Genomic DNA, 17381 nt, shown 5'->3' on the forward strand with positions numbered 1-17381 from the left:
GTGTGGAAAATTTCCTTTCAGAGTTAAAAGTAACCTCAATGAACTCCATTTATTCCTCTTATTATTATCAATCATTTAATTACTGCTTTCAGTTAATAATTGTTATTGCTGATTCAAGGAAGTAGTTGTTTAGTATTCAGCCTACCTTAGAAAAGAGTTTACATCTTTGAAATGAATGACTAACCAAACAGACTTCACTATACGACATTTACGTTCAAGGGAATATGCTAGGTAGAATAGGGATGTGCTGACACACATTGACTGTAAACAGTAACCGATGACTCTGCTGGTAGTCGAACTGTGTGCAGAATCTGTAGGAATCTTAGTCTACATTAACTAAGGTCCAATTCTCCAGTCTATCGAAGTGGATTTGTTTAGAAGTCTTTAAATTAATGACCATATAGAACTTCTATAGTCCAAAGAAATATCTCATATGCATGGAAAAATATTAAAAATTTTGAAACCATAATCCTTATGCTGTCAAGAAATAGGTTTATTAGCTTATTATTCTCGCATAAAATCATAAAATGTCTTTCCATTAAAGATGCCAGCTTCACAAACATGCCTTCTATCTTAAGCCATAATACATTCGTTCATTTCATTAACATCAGAAACTAAACTATAGCTTTTCACAACAGTTAACATTGAACCAAAGCTCTCTTAGTTCAAGTAATAGAGAGAGAATCAGCGATAATGCTTCTTTCTCACAGTCAGTTGCCCACAAGTATGCTTCAAATTATGTCTTGTTCAGCTACATATCTTTCATTCCCAAGTGATGTGAACTGCTACAATGTCCCTCCTGGGCGAAACTTTTCTCAATCAAACAATGGTCGTCCATGAAAGATTATTTTGGAAGGGACAATGCAGTTACTGTATGATCTTAAGAGCAATAGCTTAGCTGGTGTGCTACAGGAGAACAAGGTAAGTCTGTCATAAATTGCCTCTGTATATTGAAGCAATTTATGTAGCCTGTCATATTCGCAAATTTTGCCACCTCATTCGAGCTCCTGTCCTCACGAAAACCTAGAGAAACGTAGGGCACTCTGGTTAGTTAACCTTGCCCACATTTCTAAGTTCTACAAAAATATCGTAGAACTGAACAAAATTTAAATACATCAATTGTACAAAAAATATGATATGTTTTGAATTTAAGTGATTGAAATTAACTTGATAGCGGAATACTAATATTGTAAATTGAATGTTCATTTTTTTCCCACAATATTTTTAGAGAAGAGACAGTGTGGGAGGTGGTTATTGGTGGTGTAGCTATCACTTCGACATCAAATGCATGGAAAGACTAGTACTCATCAAATACGAATTGCCATTAATAACTTTCTACTGAATAAATTTCATTGAAAACTCATATGTTCATTGACACAGTCAGAAACATCTTCATCCTTAACTTTGAACAATTATCTTATTACTAATTACCCAGCATTTCACACTGATATTTTCATCAGAGTCACTCTTTCTTTCATGTGGTGTTTCATAAACTGCTACTCATAACAGCATTTTAGATGTTGGTGGGTGATCATCCACTTTACTTTCCCTGACCCTATGTACTGTCATACATATGCACCAGGGTTTGGTACTTTGATAATTATATATGGGCCTGTACACAATCTTTGAGACTTCCTGTACTTCTTGTTTATTAATAAAGACCAGGGCTATGTCATCGATAAAACATTGTTTCCGATCTTGTTTCCTAATACTCTCTTTAAATAGTTGTTGTAATTCGCTTTTCTTGTCCTTGCCTTTTAAGTAATGTTCATCTCCTCATTCTTTTCTAGCTTACTGAACATTAATTCAACTGGTGTAAATTTTCTTGTACTGTGAACTTGTTTACGATATTCTTGTATACATCCAAATAATCAATCCATCTTGACTGTTTTTCAGACAGTATGTCTGGAAGAAACAATTTAATTCTTTAGATATTCTCTCCACCAGACTCCCTTGTGGATTGTAGCACTAGGTGAGAACAAATGTAGCTTATGCTCCTGACAATGCTCTCTCCTAGGTAAAACTTGTGAAGGTAGAAGCACTGTCAAATATCACTGCCTCCAGCTTCCCCACCTTTGGAATGTATTCCTATATTAGCTTTCTCACTATGGGTGACCTCGTTGTGGCCTTTACCAGGTACACTTTCACTTACTTCCTGAATATATCTAGAAAACCAATGACATATTTGCAGCCAACCCTCGATTTCGGAAGAAGGCCACAAACATCAAATGAAACCAAAGAAAGTGGCCTGTCAGGTATAATTAGGTTCAACCACCCTTTTTTACCTTGATGATCTTCCTTCAATCTTTGGCACAAATCACATGACCTTAATGTAGTGGCTATTCTTCTTTTACCAATGGATATTTAGAAATATCGCCTAATCTTCGATGCACACTAAAGGGTACTGAAGTGGCTCGATGCTAAATGTGTGCACCACAACAGATTTTCTACTCTATCGTAGGGTATACATGCACACCTGTTTCTAGACTTTTCACACCCCCAGTGAAACAGTACTCCATCTACTAGCTTGAAATATTCTCCCAGATTGGCGTCGCTTTTTTGTTCCAGCAGCCATTTCATCATACTCCAAAGCAGAACCTGCTCTTGTAGTCCTTTATGTTATTACGTAAATATAAATAATACCATTGGCATGCTGCAACATTTATTAACAAAATCTGAAGTTCATCTTCAGCTAATCTTACATACACATCGTCTTGTAAGCTTTCCAGCTTCCTTGATAATGCATCCGCAATCAGGTTATCTTTGCCACTAGCTTGAAATATTCTCCCAGATTGGCGTCGCTTTTTTGTTGCAGCAGCCATTTGATCATACTCCGAAGCAGAACCTACTCTTGTAGTCCACTATGTTATTATGTAAATATAAATAATACCATTGGCATGCTGTAACCTTTATTAACAAAATCTGAAGTTCATCTTCTGCTTATCTTACATACACATCGTCTTGTAAGCTTTCCAGCTTCCTTGATAATGCATCCGCAATCAGATTATCTTTGCCACTGATATATTCAATGGCAAAATTCTGCTCTTTTAGAAACACTGTCCAACAACTCAACCTCGTGGATAGCATCTTCCATGCCTGTAGGAAACTTAATGCCTGATGATCACAGAATACTTTAGAGATTGGTATAGGTAATAGTGAAATTTTGTAAATCCTCATATTATTGCTAACGCTTCTGTTTCAGGAGGTGGTGTAACCTCTTTTGCAACTACTTAAGATCATACTAGCAAATAATATTGTATAGAATGTTATGTGCCCCTCAGTTTCCCTGACTTGGAATAGGCACGCACACAAACACAAAATTTGATTCATCTGTCTTTAATCCAAATTCCTCATTCATATGAGGATGATACAGTAATTGTGCGTTTACCATAGATTCTTTGATTTTCTGAAAGCCTCGCTGACATTCTCTGGTCCACTGCCAATGTGCATTTATCCTCAGTAAATTAAAAAAATGTTCTATAAGGACTGGTCAGATACAAATCTGTGGAAAAATGATGCTAGGCCCATAAAACCTTTCAGCTATCTCTTTGTACATGGCGTTGGGAAATTCTTTATTGCACTGATCTTCTTCACATGGCTTAAAAATTTAATCCTATTTAAATCGAAGTGATATTTCTGCAAGTTAGCTGTGATTCCTGATTCTTCAAATTTCGTGTGTAATCTCTTCAGAGTTTTGATATGCCCATCCCATGATCTTGTAGAAATCAAAACATCATCGACAAACCAAGTTAGGCTGCTTCTCAGTTCAGGTCCTAAGACTTAATCTAAAGCTGCAATAAGGATTCCTGCAATTATGTTGAGTCCGAAGCGCAAAACTTTAAACTGATAACTTTGTCTGGCATAAATTAATATGGTGTACTTCCTCGAGTTTTAGTGCAGTTTTATTTGCCCATAAGAAGCACGCACTCACACTGGTATTATTAAAGTATTGATTAAACATGCATCCAGTGAAACATGAACTTTTTCTCCCAGTTTGGGAATTACCAAAATGGGGCTACAATATGGACTTATGAAAGGTTTAATCAGATTCCACTTTAGCGTTGTTTGTATCTCTTAATTTACAGCTGCTGCTAGCGTCCATGGGACAGGGTATTAACTTTGGCAATACTCTGATAAATCTAGACGACAATCTCATCAGTTGAACTGTCTGTTCACCAGCCCAGGTGATTCGTAGATTTTTCGCTGTAAATGGTTAAATAGCTCATTCACGTCTGTTACTTTTCCATGTTCTGGACACATGCTTCAGCCATAATTTCTCAGCAGCTGTATGCAAGCTCCCTCCCAATACTTCCCACATATATTTGCTATTTGCAAAAGTGGTATCCCAATATCTTGTGCTTCACTCTCCATTCTCAAAATATCATGTGCAAAATTTATGTTGGCGTGTGATTCCCTAAAACGATCCAGCCCTAGGATTCAGTCAACAATTAAACCCTCAGCAATTAGAAATGGGCTCTTATAGGTTCCATTCCCAAAATAACAATTATAAGTGCTGCCTGTTAACGTGTTTGGACTTGGTTCAGAAATCACCTATGAGTTTGCACAATTACTAAATGGATATGCTGGAAATTTTGCTTCCTGGCGGAATCTGTCAAAACAATTGGCTGAAATCGCATTTATTGTTACACCTGTGTCCAGAATGGTCTTTACTTCATTATTTTCAATTCTGCCCTTAACTGCTGACATCGGAGCCAAACTCTGTAGAACTTTACACCTTGTCTGTTCTGAGAGTAATTCATTTCTAAGTAAATGCCTGTCGTTGTATCGTGGCATAGCCAAGTTACTATCACTGGATTTCCAATTCTTTTCGACCCGAACACTGGGGCTGGTGCTAGTCTTTAGGCGTTTTCCTGATTTGTGTTGGTAGTCCTGTTTATATTTTCACGCACATCTGTTGTTACAGGCATGTTCAGATGTCAGTCTATCGCATCCGCATTCAATGTTACACTCATACTTGGTTCTGTACGTTTACTTGGTTATTGTTCCAGGTTTTATTTTCACTGTTGTACCTTGCATAACATGGGTGATATCTACTGTTGGGTCTTCTGTTTCTGCCTCGGTTCAGCCTATAATTTGGCCTGTAACCTTATTGTCTTTGGTTATATCCATTCACAATCATCTGTGGCTGCGCTCGCACCTCATTTTTTGCCACAGCTTGCGCGCTGATCTTTTGTCACAAACCGTTGACATTATTGTTTGTTGTCTGTCCATTATTCTTTGCAAGCTTCTTATCATCCTCTTGGATCATATCATACTTGTCAAATGTTGACAAAAATTCTACAGTGTCATGTTCTGGAATTGTCATGAGCTTTTCTCTCGTGATGATGGGCAATTTTGATTGTAATATCTGCATGATATATTCTTTGCTCATCGGATTATCCCAGTATTTTGCTTTCTTCAGGTATTTTTCGAAATATTTACACAATTCTCCAGATGTCACTGTAAATTATTGTGTTTTGTACCTCTTTCTTTAACCTCTCTTGCGCTCCCAACGACCAATATTTCGACAGGAATGCTCGCTCAAAGCTCTTCATACACAGTGCACGTTTTTAAGGCATCAAGAACCCACATTTTGCCTTCTTCGTGCATATATCCTGTTACATGCTGTTGCTTTCGGTAGTCGCTCCAATCTCTTTGTGACTAGTCAGTAAAACACCTTGGGAGCACGTGAAACAAATCACACATTCATTAATCTATTGTAATAGTAATGCATACACAAATGACAAAAGTTAGACTAAGACACATGTATTAATACATTTGCATTTAATCTGATTAGCCTTCAAGTTTAACTTTGTTGTGATTACTTCTTATCACTTAGAAAAAGGAATTTACACAAATTAAAATTCAGTATTATTCAATTCTCATACCACTTCTAGATGTCCTGCCATATAGGACTACATTGTAACTCCCACTAATCTGAAAGGTAAATTGTTGAAATTTTACTGAGATGTAATGATTCATAAAAGGAGTCATTATTTCACCTCGATTTCATTTTATGGAGAATGATGTTGAAAATTTCATTTCGAGACAAAAGTATCCTCAATGAACTGCTTTTATACTTCTCATTATTATAAATCATTTAATTACTGCTTTCAATTTATTATTATTATTATTAATACTGATTCAAGGAATTAGTTCTTTAGTACTCATTCTCTCTAGGAAAAGGGTTTACGTCTCCAAAATAAATAAATAGCCTAACAGACCTCAGTAGATGACGTTTATGTTCAGAGGAGTGTACATGGTAGAATAGAGGTCAGCTGCCACATACTGACTGTAAACAGTACTGCCTCTGCCAGTTGTCGAATTGATTGCTGAATCTGTAGGAATCTTAGTCTACGTTAACTATGGTCCAATTCTTCTTTCTGTGGAAGACTCTCCATCAAAGTGGATTTGCTTAAAAGTCTTAAAATTAATTACCATATAGAGTTTGAGGGTAAGAGGTGCCACAGTCCAAAGAAACGTCTTGTACACATGAACAAATATTTGAAAAAGTGAAACTATAGTGTGGAGAATAATTTTCGCAATACACACCTTGTTTACACTGCCAAGGAATTGGTTTATTGGCTTATTATTCTCACACAAAATCACAAAATGCCTTTCAATTAAAGATAGTGGCCTCACAACCATTCCTTCTCCCCTAAGCTGTAATGATTCAGCCCTACTCATTAAGGTCAGAAGCTAAACTATACGTTTTGCAATAGTTAATATTGAACTAAAGCTCTCTTAGTTCAAGGAATGGAGAGAGCATCAGTGATAATGCCGATATCTCACAGCCATTTGTACGTGAGCATGCTTCACATAATATCTTGTTCAGTAAAGTCTCTTTTACTCTAGCATGACACAAACTTTTACATGCTGTACTTGAGGTTTTCTTTATGTCTCAATTTCATAGATTCTTTTAGTTTATATTCACCATACCTTCATATGGATGCTGTAACTTCATGTGTAAATTTTGGAATAATTCAGCTTCTTTCTTTTTAGATATTAAAATATAAGAATACAAACTATATTCATATGTAAATATACTTCTGTTTTTGCTGTATTTTGGAAGCACCTCTGAAGTGGGTCTGGAAATATTCACTAAGCTTATTTCGTCTTCTGGGCTGCTATAATTTTATTTTAAACTTCTGCAGTTCTCAAGTGGTTGACCATAAAAGTATATGTTTTCAATTTTCTTGTGTGGAAAGCAATTTTACTCGAGTTAGAAAAGAGTCAGCTAAATCAGAAACTGTTTTACTGTAATGTAAGTGATTATCATGTTTCTTTTCCCAATATTCAATAGGTTCCTACATTTGTTAGTGTTGTCTTCATTTTTCAGTGATATAAACCACTTTAAAATTTTCCAATTTTTTTCTAAACACGTTTTCTACCTTTTGTTTCATCAATAACACAATAAAGATTTTTTGATTAATATCTTTTGGGTTTTTAGTTACCAACTGTAACAACTTTATAGAGCTCAACTGTATTGATTTAAAGAGTAATTTCAATTAAACTAATAAAAATTATTCTAAACAAATGGAAGTGTCCAAGAAGTCCAAAAAAATTGAAATGGAGATGAATTCTGGCAATTTTCACTCACATATATGTACAATGCACCGGAATTTTCATAAATATAAAAAATGTGTTACCAAATACACACTGAAGAGCGAAAGAAACTGGTACAGATGCTTAATATTGTTTAGAGCCGCCGTGAGAGTGGAGATGTGCCACAACATGATGTGGCATGGACTTGACTAATGTCTGAAGTAGTGCTGTAGGGAAATGACACCATGAAACATGCAGGGCTGTTCATAAATCCGTAAACGTACGAGGGTATGGATGTCGCTTCTGAACAGCACATTGCAAGGCATCCCAGACATGCTTAATAATGTTCTTGTATCTGTAGTCTGGTGGTCGGCGGAAGTCTTTAGATTCAGAAGAGTGTTATTGGAGCCACTCTGTAGCTGTTCTGGATGTCTGGGGTGTCGCATTGTCCTACCAGAATTTCCAAGTCCGTCGGAAAGCACAATGGACATGAGTGGATGCGGATAATCAGACATTATGCTTACATATGTGTGTCATCTGTCAGACTCATATCTAGAAATATCAGGGTACCCATATCACTCGAACTGCACAAGCCCAACACCTTTACAGATCCTTCAGCAGTTTGAACAGACGTCTGCTGACATGCAGGGTACATGGATTCATGAGGTAATTTCCATATCCTGCACGTCCATGTGCTTGATGCAGTTTGGGAAGAGACTCGTCCAACCAGGATACATGTTTCCAGTCATCAACAGTCCAATTTCGATGTTGACAGGCACAGGCGAGGCATAAAACTTTTTGTCTTGCAGTCATCAAGAATACACGAGTGAGCCTTCATATCCGAAAGCCCATATTGATGATGTTTAGTTCAATGGTTTACACACTGACACTTGTTGATGGCGCACCATTGAAATCTGCAGCAGTTTGTGAAAGAGTTGCACTACTGTAACACTGAACGATTGTCTTCAATCGTTGTTACCCCGTTCTTGCAGGATTTTGTACTGGGCACAGAGATGTTGGAGATTTGATGTTTCACAGAGTTCCTAGTATTCATGGTACACTCGTCAAATGGTCGTACAGGAAAATACCCACATCATTGCTACCTTGGAGATGCTGCATCTCATCACTCGTGCACCAACTATAGCAGCACATACAAACAATAAACTGCCATTGTAGCTGCTATTACCGATATAACTGTGGCAGACTCTTGTCTTATATAGGCGTTGCTGACCACAGCGCCATATTCCGCCTCTTTACACATATCTGTATTTGAATAAGCATGTATATACCAGTTACACTTTTGCTTCAAGGTAAAAAATAGGTGTAGTGCTTTGCAAACTGTGGAAAATATGTAAACTCTTAATATTTTACACATAATTTAAAAATAATTTCGAGCGATGAAGATTCTAAAATTTCACTATTGACGATAAATGATAGACAACAAATGCACTGTAATAAAATTATTACTTATCAAGAAATTAAAGATTTTGATTGTCTGATTGAAATAATACATCAATTGATAGTGTTCCAGTAGACGTAAGATTTTCTTCAGGATTACAATAAATAAAGGTGGAAGTTAAATAAAATTAGTAGAAGTTCACATGTTTTCAAGCTTTTCACTAATGTAGTAAAAATTTTAATTTATAAATAGTGTTTGAAAATGGATCTTTCCTAGATGAAGTTTGTGCCTAAGAAATTTGTAATCATTGTAGAAGAAATAATGTAAATACATATAGCAGAGTAAAGAATGATGATTTGATTAATTTTATGACATTAAAAAAATTGACTTATTCTTTCAAAGATTATCAATAATATGAGAGTAGCTGAGTTCAAATCTGCAGCTATAAATCTTGCTAATAGCGGCTACTACAAATTAAAGGAATCAGTATTAATTAATTAAACTATGTTATCAGAATTTGCATTTCATCCAAAAGAGTAAATCAAGTCTAAAATGTGGATCTAATACAACATACTTTTACAAATTTGATGATGATGTTTTTTGGAAAAAGTCGACCACCAAGGGAATGAAAAGCAGTTAGACTAGATCCTGTGTATCCATTTAGTAGTAAACTGTTTGAGCAAGAAAAAGAGGGCAAACCATCCAAGAAGGATTAATTTCATATATAAGAAATAAATTCCAGATTTAATGAAAAATTAAAAGCTCATCTGTTGACTATAAAATTGTGGTTAGCGATGTAATATTGAGAAACTCGATTAAGATAGTGAGAAAACATATTATGTAACAAAAGCATTCAATTCTATGGTGCAATTAGCTAAAAACGCAACTAATTTTTGTAAAGGATATAAGTTGAATCCAAAATTGGATACCCAATTCCTTAGGCTATAAGGCATCAGATATTATTTGAGAATATGTCCAAGTTTTATGCATTAAATTGAGATATATATACTATCATTTGATGGAACTATAGATACAGTAGTTGCTTTATATAGTGGTAGAAATACTAAAATAATAAATTTAGCAGATTATAAAAATGTGTATTACAAGAATTAATAATATTGATAAGTTGTTTTGTCCTAGAACAACAATAATGACAGTAACACATCACACAAATATCATCTTTGGAAGAAGATAAACTACTGGTCAGATTAAGAAAATCAGAGTAGGACCTAAATACAAATTACAAAAAGAGTTAACCAACTTATTATGTAATTTTTTTACTCTGTTAAAAAAATGTTGAGCAACTACTTGATATTAAGATAAATGTTGTATTTACTGAGAATATGAATCCAGTTATCTATCATGGTCCTGGGAAAGCAATTAAGATATATTTGCATAAAAACACAGAACACAATACAGAAGAAAATAATATATCTATGAAAATTGCTAATATGTACTGTTATAGTAAACAATGCTGAATAACTGACCAAGATGTTTGTGATAGAGATTATAGATGTAGAGAATTTATGTGCAATTTGTTGGACACCTCCAGAACATAGAGTGGCCTTAAACTATTTAAAAACTTAAACAAGCAGTAAAATTAGAAATAATAATGTTGTATGCAATAGAAACTGCAAAAAAGGGTATTTTTAGAGGACAATTTAATGTAGAAGATATACTCACTGGTTGCCAAAATTGTAGCAAATACAGTTGTTACATTAATGGAGACTTCAGCAAATATTATGCTTTCTAGTGCTAGTAAAGCCTTAAAATAGTCACAGGTAAAGAGTTTAAATGTTCTGAAAAAGGATTCCCGAAGAGAATTTCTCTCAGCTAAATTGAAAATAGGTGTGGTTTGACTGTGAAGTCCAGCCAGAAACAAGTATACATTTCCAAATCTCATAAAAACTCACTGTTTTAATAGGGCTACTCTTTATAAATTCAATACAAATGATGAATTCCTCAGGTGTCAGATATCTGAAGAAAACAGGAAGTATGCGTTTGTAGCTCAATATGCTAAAGGTTATTACTCACAATTCATTCTAAAGTATTGTGTTGCCAATAGTATATATTCTGGAAGTAAACTGATGTTATTGAAGAAAAAACAATCACATTTAAAAATTACAGATAACAGTTATTTTGGACCAGATTCTCTTAGTACCTTCCCAAAAACATTTAACGTGGAAAAATTGGAGTAACGTTACTTCCACAATTGTTCAATACACACGAAAATGAAAATTACATGGGTTCTGTAGCCCTGAAATATTTCTCAAATCGCATACTCAAAAAATTGTGTTCAGTATGCTGAAAAAGTTAACGATTATCGTAATTCTGATGTAGATATATTGAGAAGAGGTTGTTTAGAGCTAAGGAAACAATACCTGGAGATAGCTAATATTGATCAATTCTCTTATTTAACAGTAGCTGAAGTGAAGAGAGAACAGCTACATTGCATACAGAAAAAAAAACAGTTAAGGATCTACAGCGAGATAAATAGTTTAAAGCATAATATTTGACAACCTCTTAATGGTGGTGAAGTAAATACAGCTGGGGCAAGAGCATACAATTTTGAAAAGAAATCAATATTTATCAATATCATCGTTGTATTTGGTATGGCTGCTAAAAGTGTTTTAAAAAGAAACAATTACGACAAAAATAAAGTTTTGATGGAAGCGATATATGAAAAGACTTTAACAAGAATTAGTGTGTACGAAATTCTGTATACATATTAGCGGAGATGAGGGAATGTGACTGGCTTAGCTCAGCAGAATATAAATTACTTAGAAACTACAACTTGTAGTAGTCGCACGTTTAGATTCTAGAGATGCTTTTTATATATCATATATTATCATGAAAACAAACAAACTTAAATTTGTATTCTATGCTAACATATTTCTCTTGTTGAGACTTGCTTTCCTTGTTATCGCCAGTCTGCGTTTTATATTCTCTCTACTTTGACCATCATCAACTACTTTTAATGTCTCATTTCCTACTCTAATTCTCTCAGCATTGCCTGACCTTATTTGACTACATTTCTCTATTCTAGTTTTACTTATGTTGCTGTTCACCCCATAAACTCTTTTGTAGACACTACCTGCCATGCCAAACAGCTCTCCTTAGTTTTTTGCTGTCTCTGACAGAATTAAATTGTCAATGGCAAACTTCCTAGTTTTTATTTATTCTCCCTCATGTTTAATTACCTTTCCAATTTCATCCATAGTTGCTCTAAGTACCGATCAAATAGGACCAGGGAAAGGCTACAACCCTGTCTTGCCCCGTATTCAACTACTTTTCTTCCCCTTCATATCCTATTCTCATCACTGCAGTCTGGTTTCGGTGCAAGTTGTACACCTCCTATCGCTCCCTGTGTTTTATCCTTGTTGCATTCAGAATTTCAAAGAAAGTATTTCAATCAAGATTTTTAAAAGGCTTCTCCAAATATACAAATGCTTTTAAACAACTTTCCTTTCAGTAACCTGTCTTCCAAACTGAGTTGTAAAGTCATTATTGCCTAGTGTGTTCCTTCTTTTCTCTGCAAGCAGTTTTTCCATTCTTCAGTAAATAATTTGTATCAGTGTTTTGCAACCATTAATTACTAGCAGCATTCACACCTATCGGCGCTGACTTCCTTTGAAATTCGAATTTTTACATTATATTTACGGAATGAGGGAATTTCGCCTGTCTCATAAATTTTGCACATCAGGTGGAAAAGTTATGTTGTGACTTGTTCTCCCACGTATCTATATAATTCTGATGGAATGTCGTGTACTCCAGGTTCCTTGATTCAACTTAAGTCTTTAAATTTACTGCTCTTCAGCTTCTGTAATACTGTCTTCATGTACATTTCCACTGTACAGCCTCTCTATATATTCCTTCCACTTTTCAGTTTTCCTTACTTTGCTTAATATTGGTTCACTCATTGAGCTCTTGGTATTCATGCTGGTGTTTCTCTCTTCTCCAAAATTCTTTTTATTTGTTGTATTCGTAACATCTGTCTTTCCCTTACTTATGCAGATACCTTGCCCTTGCCCTGTAGCCATTCTTACTTGAACAGTTTGGTCTGTACATCAATCTAATTTTTTAGACATTTCTGTTCCCTTTCGCTGCTTCACATGCAGCACTTTCTTATTTTGAGATTTTTGAATGTCTTGATGTGAGACCACAATAATATACCATGTTAACTGGAAAACACATATATTAAACTGTTGGAGGGGGGGGGGGGGAGGTAATGATTAGTGCATATCAAATACTCTGTTCTGAAATGAAGTTGATGGTTAGTCATCTGGTTACACAATGACTTCCATCAGGCAAATCCAAAGCTTTACATATATTTAGCAGTAGCCCCTGACAGTCGATGGAATGACGTGGAAGGTCTAAGACAGACTACAGTCAGTTATACATGGTGTTTAAGACAAAATGATGTTCTCTGTAGATCCCAAATTAATAGGTGGAAGTAATATTTATTAAGTTGGGTAAATGTAAGAAACGTGATTCTCTCATTAAATTTCCATGAATTTCTGTCCTCACATCAGTTTATGAGAAGTCGCTCCAGTCACTGGTAACAGCCATAGATGTGTGTGGCGAACAGTACACGGTCACAAGTTTCACCTGTACCACCTGTCACTGCCACAGTAGCTGCTTGGGAAGTTCTTGTATTTCAGTCAGAGAGTTGCTTTCTGCGAATGGTCCGCGCATAATTTCACCCTGGACGTCTGACAAGAAGTTATGTTCTCTGATGGATCCATATTCACAAATTCACAACTTGCCTTACTGGGCCACAGGAAATCCTAGGTGTGTGTGTCACATACATTTTTAATAGAGGTTGTTTCTTAACGCCTAGTATGGAATCAAGGAATCCTTCGAGATAAAATCGTTGGTCTACGCCACAGGTATTCTGACCGAGTGATGTATCGGGCTTTTGTCATCGAAAATTTAGGTGCGCTCTCTGAAAATGTTAGTCTGGATATTGGAGGTCGTATGAAAATGCAGGATGGTGGTCACCCAGCCCATTCTGCATGTCATCTTGTGCAATGACTGAACAATAGGTATAATGGCAGTGTTTACATTACCAGGGTCCTAAGGCCTGCACAGTCGCCTATTTTACCACCAGTTCATTTATGTTTTTGGGGATATTCTGCTTATATCACCAAACTCACATCACCTGAAGACTTCAAACAGCTCATAGAGTGAGCTTGTCTCCGTGACACCAACGACTTCACATTTGGTCAGCAGATCGTTTAATAAAGGGTGGCTTCAGTTTGCTTTAGGGAAATGGGTGCTCGTTTGAACACTTCACATAAATGGAAATTCCGCCAGCAGAATATCTTCTGGGCACAGCAAGTTATGTACCTTATGCTTGGTCCACCCCTTAAAGTTTGAACGTTTCTGGCTTGAAAGGTAGTCCTCGTATTTGCAAATACTATTTTCAAGAAGTTTTGACTATAAATGCAAATGAATTTGTGCATTTGATAAATTTACTCCACCTCTCTCGTATCGATGTCACCACATTCTTCGTACATCTGTTCTTGAGACTGCAAATGTCGGTCGGAGGGATTACTTCTTTTGAAGAGAGTAGCAGTCAGTGTGTGTTGGACAGTCTGGTGGCGAACTTGATTTGAAACGGACGGAGGCTGACATGCCGTGTTGTGGAGGCAGCATTATTAAATAAAGGATTTTGTAGTATGATGTTTTTCAGGAATATTGAAGATATTGACCAAATATTAATGGAAGCATTACAAACGCAAGTGTTAAGGGAATTCAGTTTTCTCATATTTATAACTGTGTATTTTCTTATTGTTAGGACGTTCGCATGGCTGAAGTTTGTAGTAGAAATTTTATAAGGTGAGGTACGGCTTTGACTTAAAGTTGTAACAAGTGTTAAGGAAGGTACCTCTAAACAAGAGAGTTATTAAGAAATATTTTGCTAACTTCCCCAGTTGTGAGAACTTTATGAAAAGATATATTGTTGTTATGCTTAATTATGCATAGATATACTTGGATTCTTTGTTCTCATTTACCAGTCGTTAATTTCAGCTCCCCCTTTTTCATTCTTTACCTTTATGAATGTGTTTTTATAGTCACGTTGCACACAGCGAGTTGTATACTTCACAAGTATTTGTATGAAAAGTGATAAGATGCCGTCTTGCATTGCTCATAGCAAGTAAAGTAAATGAAATTTGATTTTTGACAGTTGCGTCATTATCTTAGTTGCGTCATTATCTTAGTAGTAATAGGTTGCAGAACAGATGAGCGTTCCGTGCTCACAGGCACGCCAAAAATTAATTATCTTTCAATTTCATGTCCATTGTAAGTTATAGCGATTGCCAAAATGTATTTTGGAAAATATCACATGATTTCAGAGGTTTAAAATCAGTAAAAGATTTCGAAGAAGTGCTATATCGTAAGTTTTCAAGTAGTTCATCATGAAGTCAGATGCGTTAATTTCTATGGTTCAAATGGCTCTGAGCACTATGGGACGTAACTTCTGAGGTCATCGGTCCCCTAGAACTTAGAACTACTCAAACCTAACTAACCTAAGGACATCACATTCAGCCATGCCCGAGACAGGATTCGAGCCTGCGACCGTAGCGGTCGCGGGGATCCAGACAGTAGCGCCTAGAACCACTCGGTCACCCCGGCCGGCTAATTTATATGTTCATTTACTATGTAATGACATCAACAGTTCTGATACAGTGATTGTTAGCACGACTAAAGACAAAGATTAGCAACATTCAGAGCCAACATTTAAATCCGAATCATTTTGTTTTGCAGTCAAATAGAATATATAAATCTCATTGAAAGCGGATTACCAGCTATTGTGAATTTCACATCGCGTAGCGTGAGCTTCTCATACTTTCGTTCAAAATTTATTTTAATAAAATTCTGTTTCCCTGCACTGAGATTTACATGTTTCAGTGTCAGATTAAGTTTCTACCAGTTTCTCAGACACCAACCAGACAAATGCAAACACGAGTTTCAACCAATAAAAACACGAGTTTCACAGTATTAGCGTTAAACCTTCAAGCTCTGTTAATACAATGACAGTAATTTAAATTGATTCTGTTTAAGAAACTATAAGTCGTTTTTGTAACTCTCTGGAAAATAACTGGAAACAAACTATGTGAATTCGTGATCTTTCCCGAAAGAATAACTTGTGATTCATCGGCATGCAGCCGTATTTATAAGTCAGGTCGACACAATATTTCCACGGTTCTTTAGGTGAGATGCTACTGTAGCTGAGGCATAGAATGACAAGTACATAACACATGAAAGATTTGTAGTGGAGGTGTTATTGTCGAAAATTCTTCTATACAAGGTGAACGCAAAGAAGAGTTCTTATTAGAACAAACGTATAAAACAGGTATTCGACGAATGAACACTTAGTATGTCCCAGTCAGTCTACTTTTCTTTAGGTTTAAGAAATTATTATTGATGATAATGTTCCTTCAGTGACACAAGCATTGTTCCCAACAAGAGATAGCATTTTTCAAGACTGTAATGTGTCCTTTCATATGGAAAAATTGTTAAGTGTATTTGAAAAACAAACAAGTGCCCACCACCATTCGGCAACATGTGTCAAGGAATGTGGATTAATTATTTATGAGAAACAATATAAAAATTCATTAATCTCGCTGGCGATTTACATTCATATGTGGCCAGAAGGCGATTAGTTTGGATGGCAAAGGTGGCTACTACAGAGCATCTAGCAGTAGGGCCGACATTATTGTTAATCACTGTCGTATCAAACAATATAATGGATCTCGGAGAAGCAAACTTAAAAAAAAAGTCTCTGCTGTAAGCACCTTTATTTGCGCACACACAAATTAAGTGTGTTTTTATTTGTTATATGCATAACAACTGCTTGAAGTGGACTATAATTCACAAGTGTGAATTTTCTGCTTCAGTGATTGAGAGGTTAGAGTACACCCCGGTCATAGAGAGGATTAAGTTTCTGTCACGTCAATATTCCGTGGTGGGAAAACTAGATATGAGTCATTCCAGTCACCAGCTGACAACTGATGTGCTACCTAACGGAGAAGTAGCAGATCCGATTTCGGTGCCGACGTTGATGGCTGGCAAATCACTGGTGAGTTGTTTGCAACCCAGTTTTACCGAGCGGTGGCGTCGCAGGCAGAGGTTGGAACGGCTGTTGCCAGCAGAGCGCTAAGAGAACGAAATATCCAAGGTCTTTAATTAATGTAAGTGACAGCTACTGTGGCACTTAGGAAAAAACTGCAATTTTTTTCATGTAACAAGTATGAGAATTACGCCTGTAATCCAGTTCATTGGAAGAAATTTGACAGTCGAACTACGTTGTCATACGAAAGAAAACACAATAGAATTATATAGATTTAGTTTACAGCTATCCTATTTTGGCGTGGTGAAATCTGTCAGCCATTTCACAGTTCACTAATAATGATGCAATATCTATCTGGCT

This window comes from Schistocerca serialis, chromosome 5 (assembly GCF_023864345.2).
Source record: "Schistocerca serialis cubense isolate TAMUIC-IGC-003099 chromosome 5, iqSchSeri2.2, whole genome shotgun sequence".
Lineage (NCBI taxonomy): Eukaryota > Metazoa > Arthropoda > Insecta > Orthoptera > Acrididae > Schistocerca > Schistocerca serialis.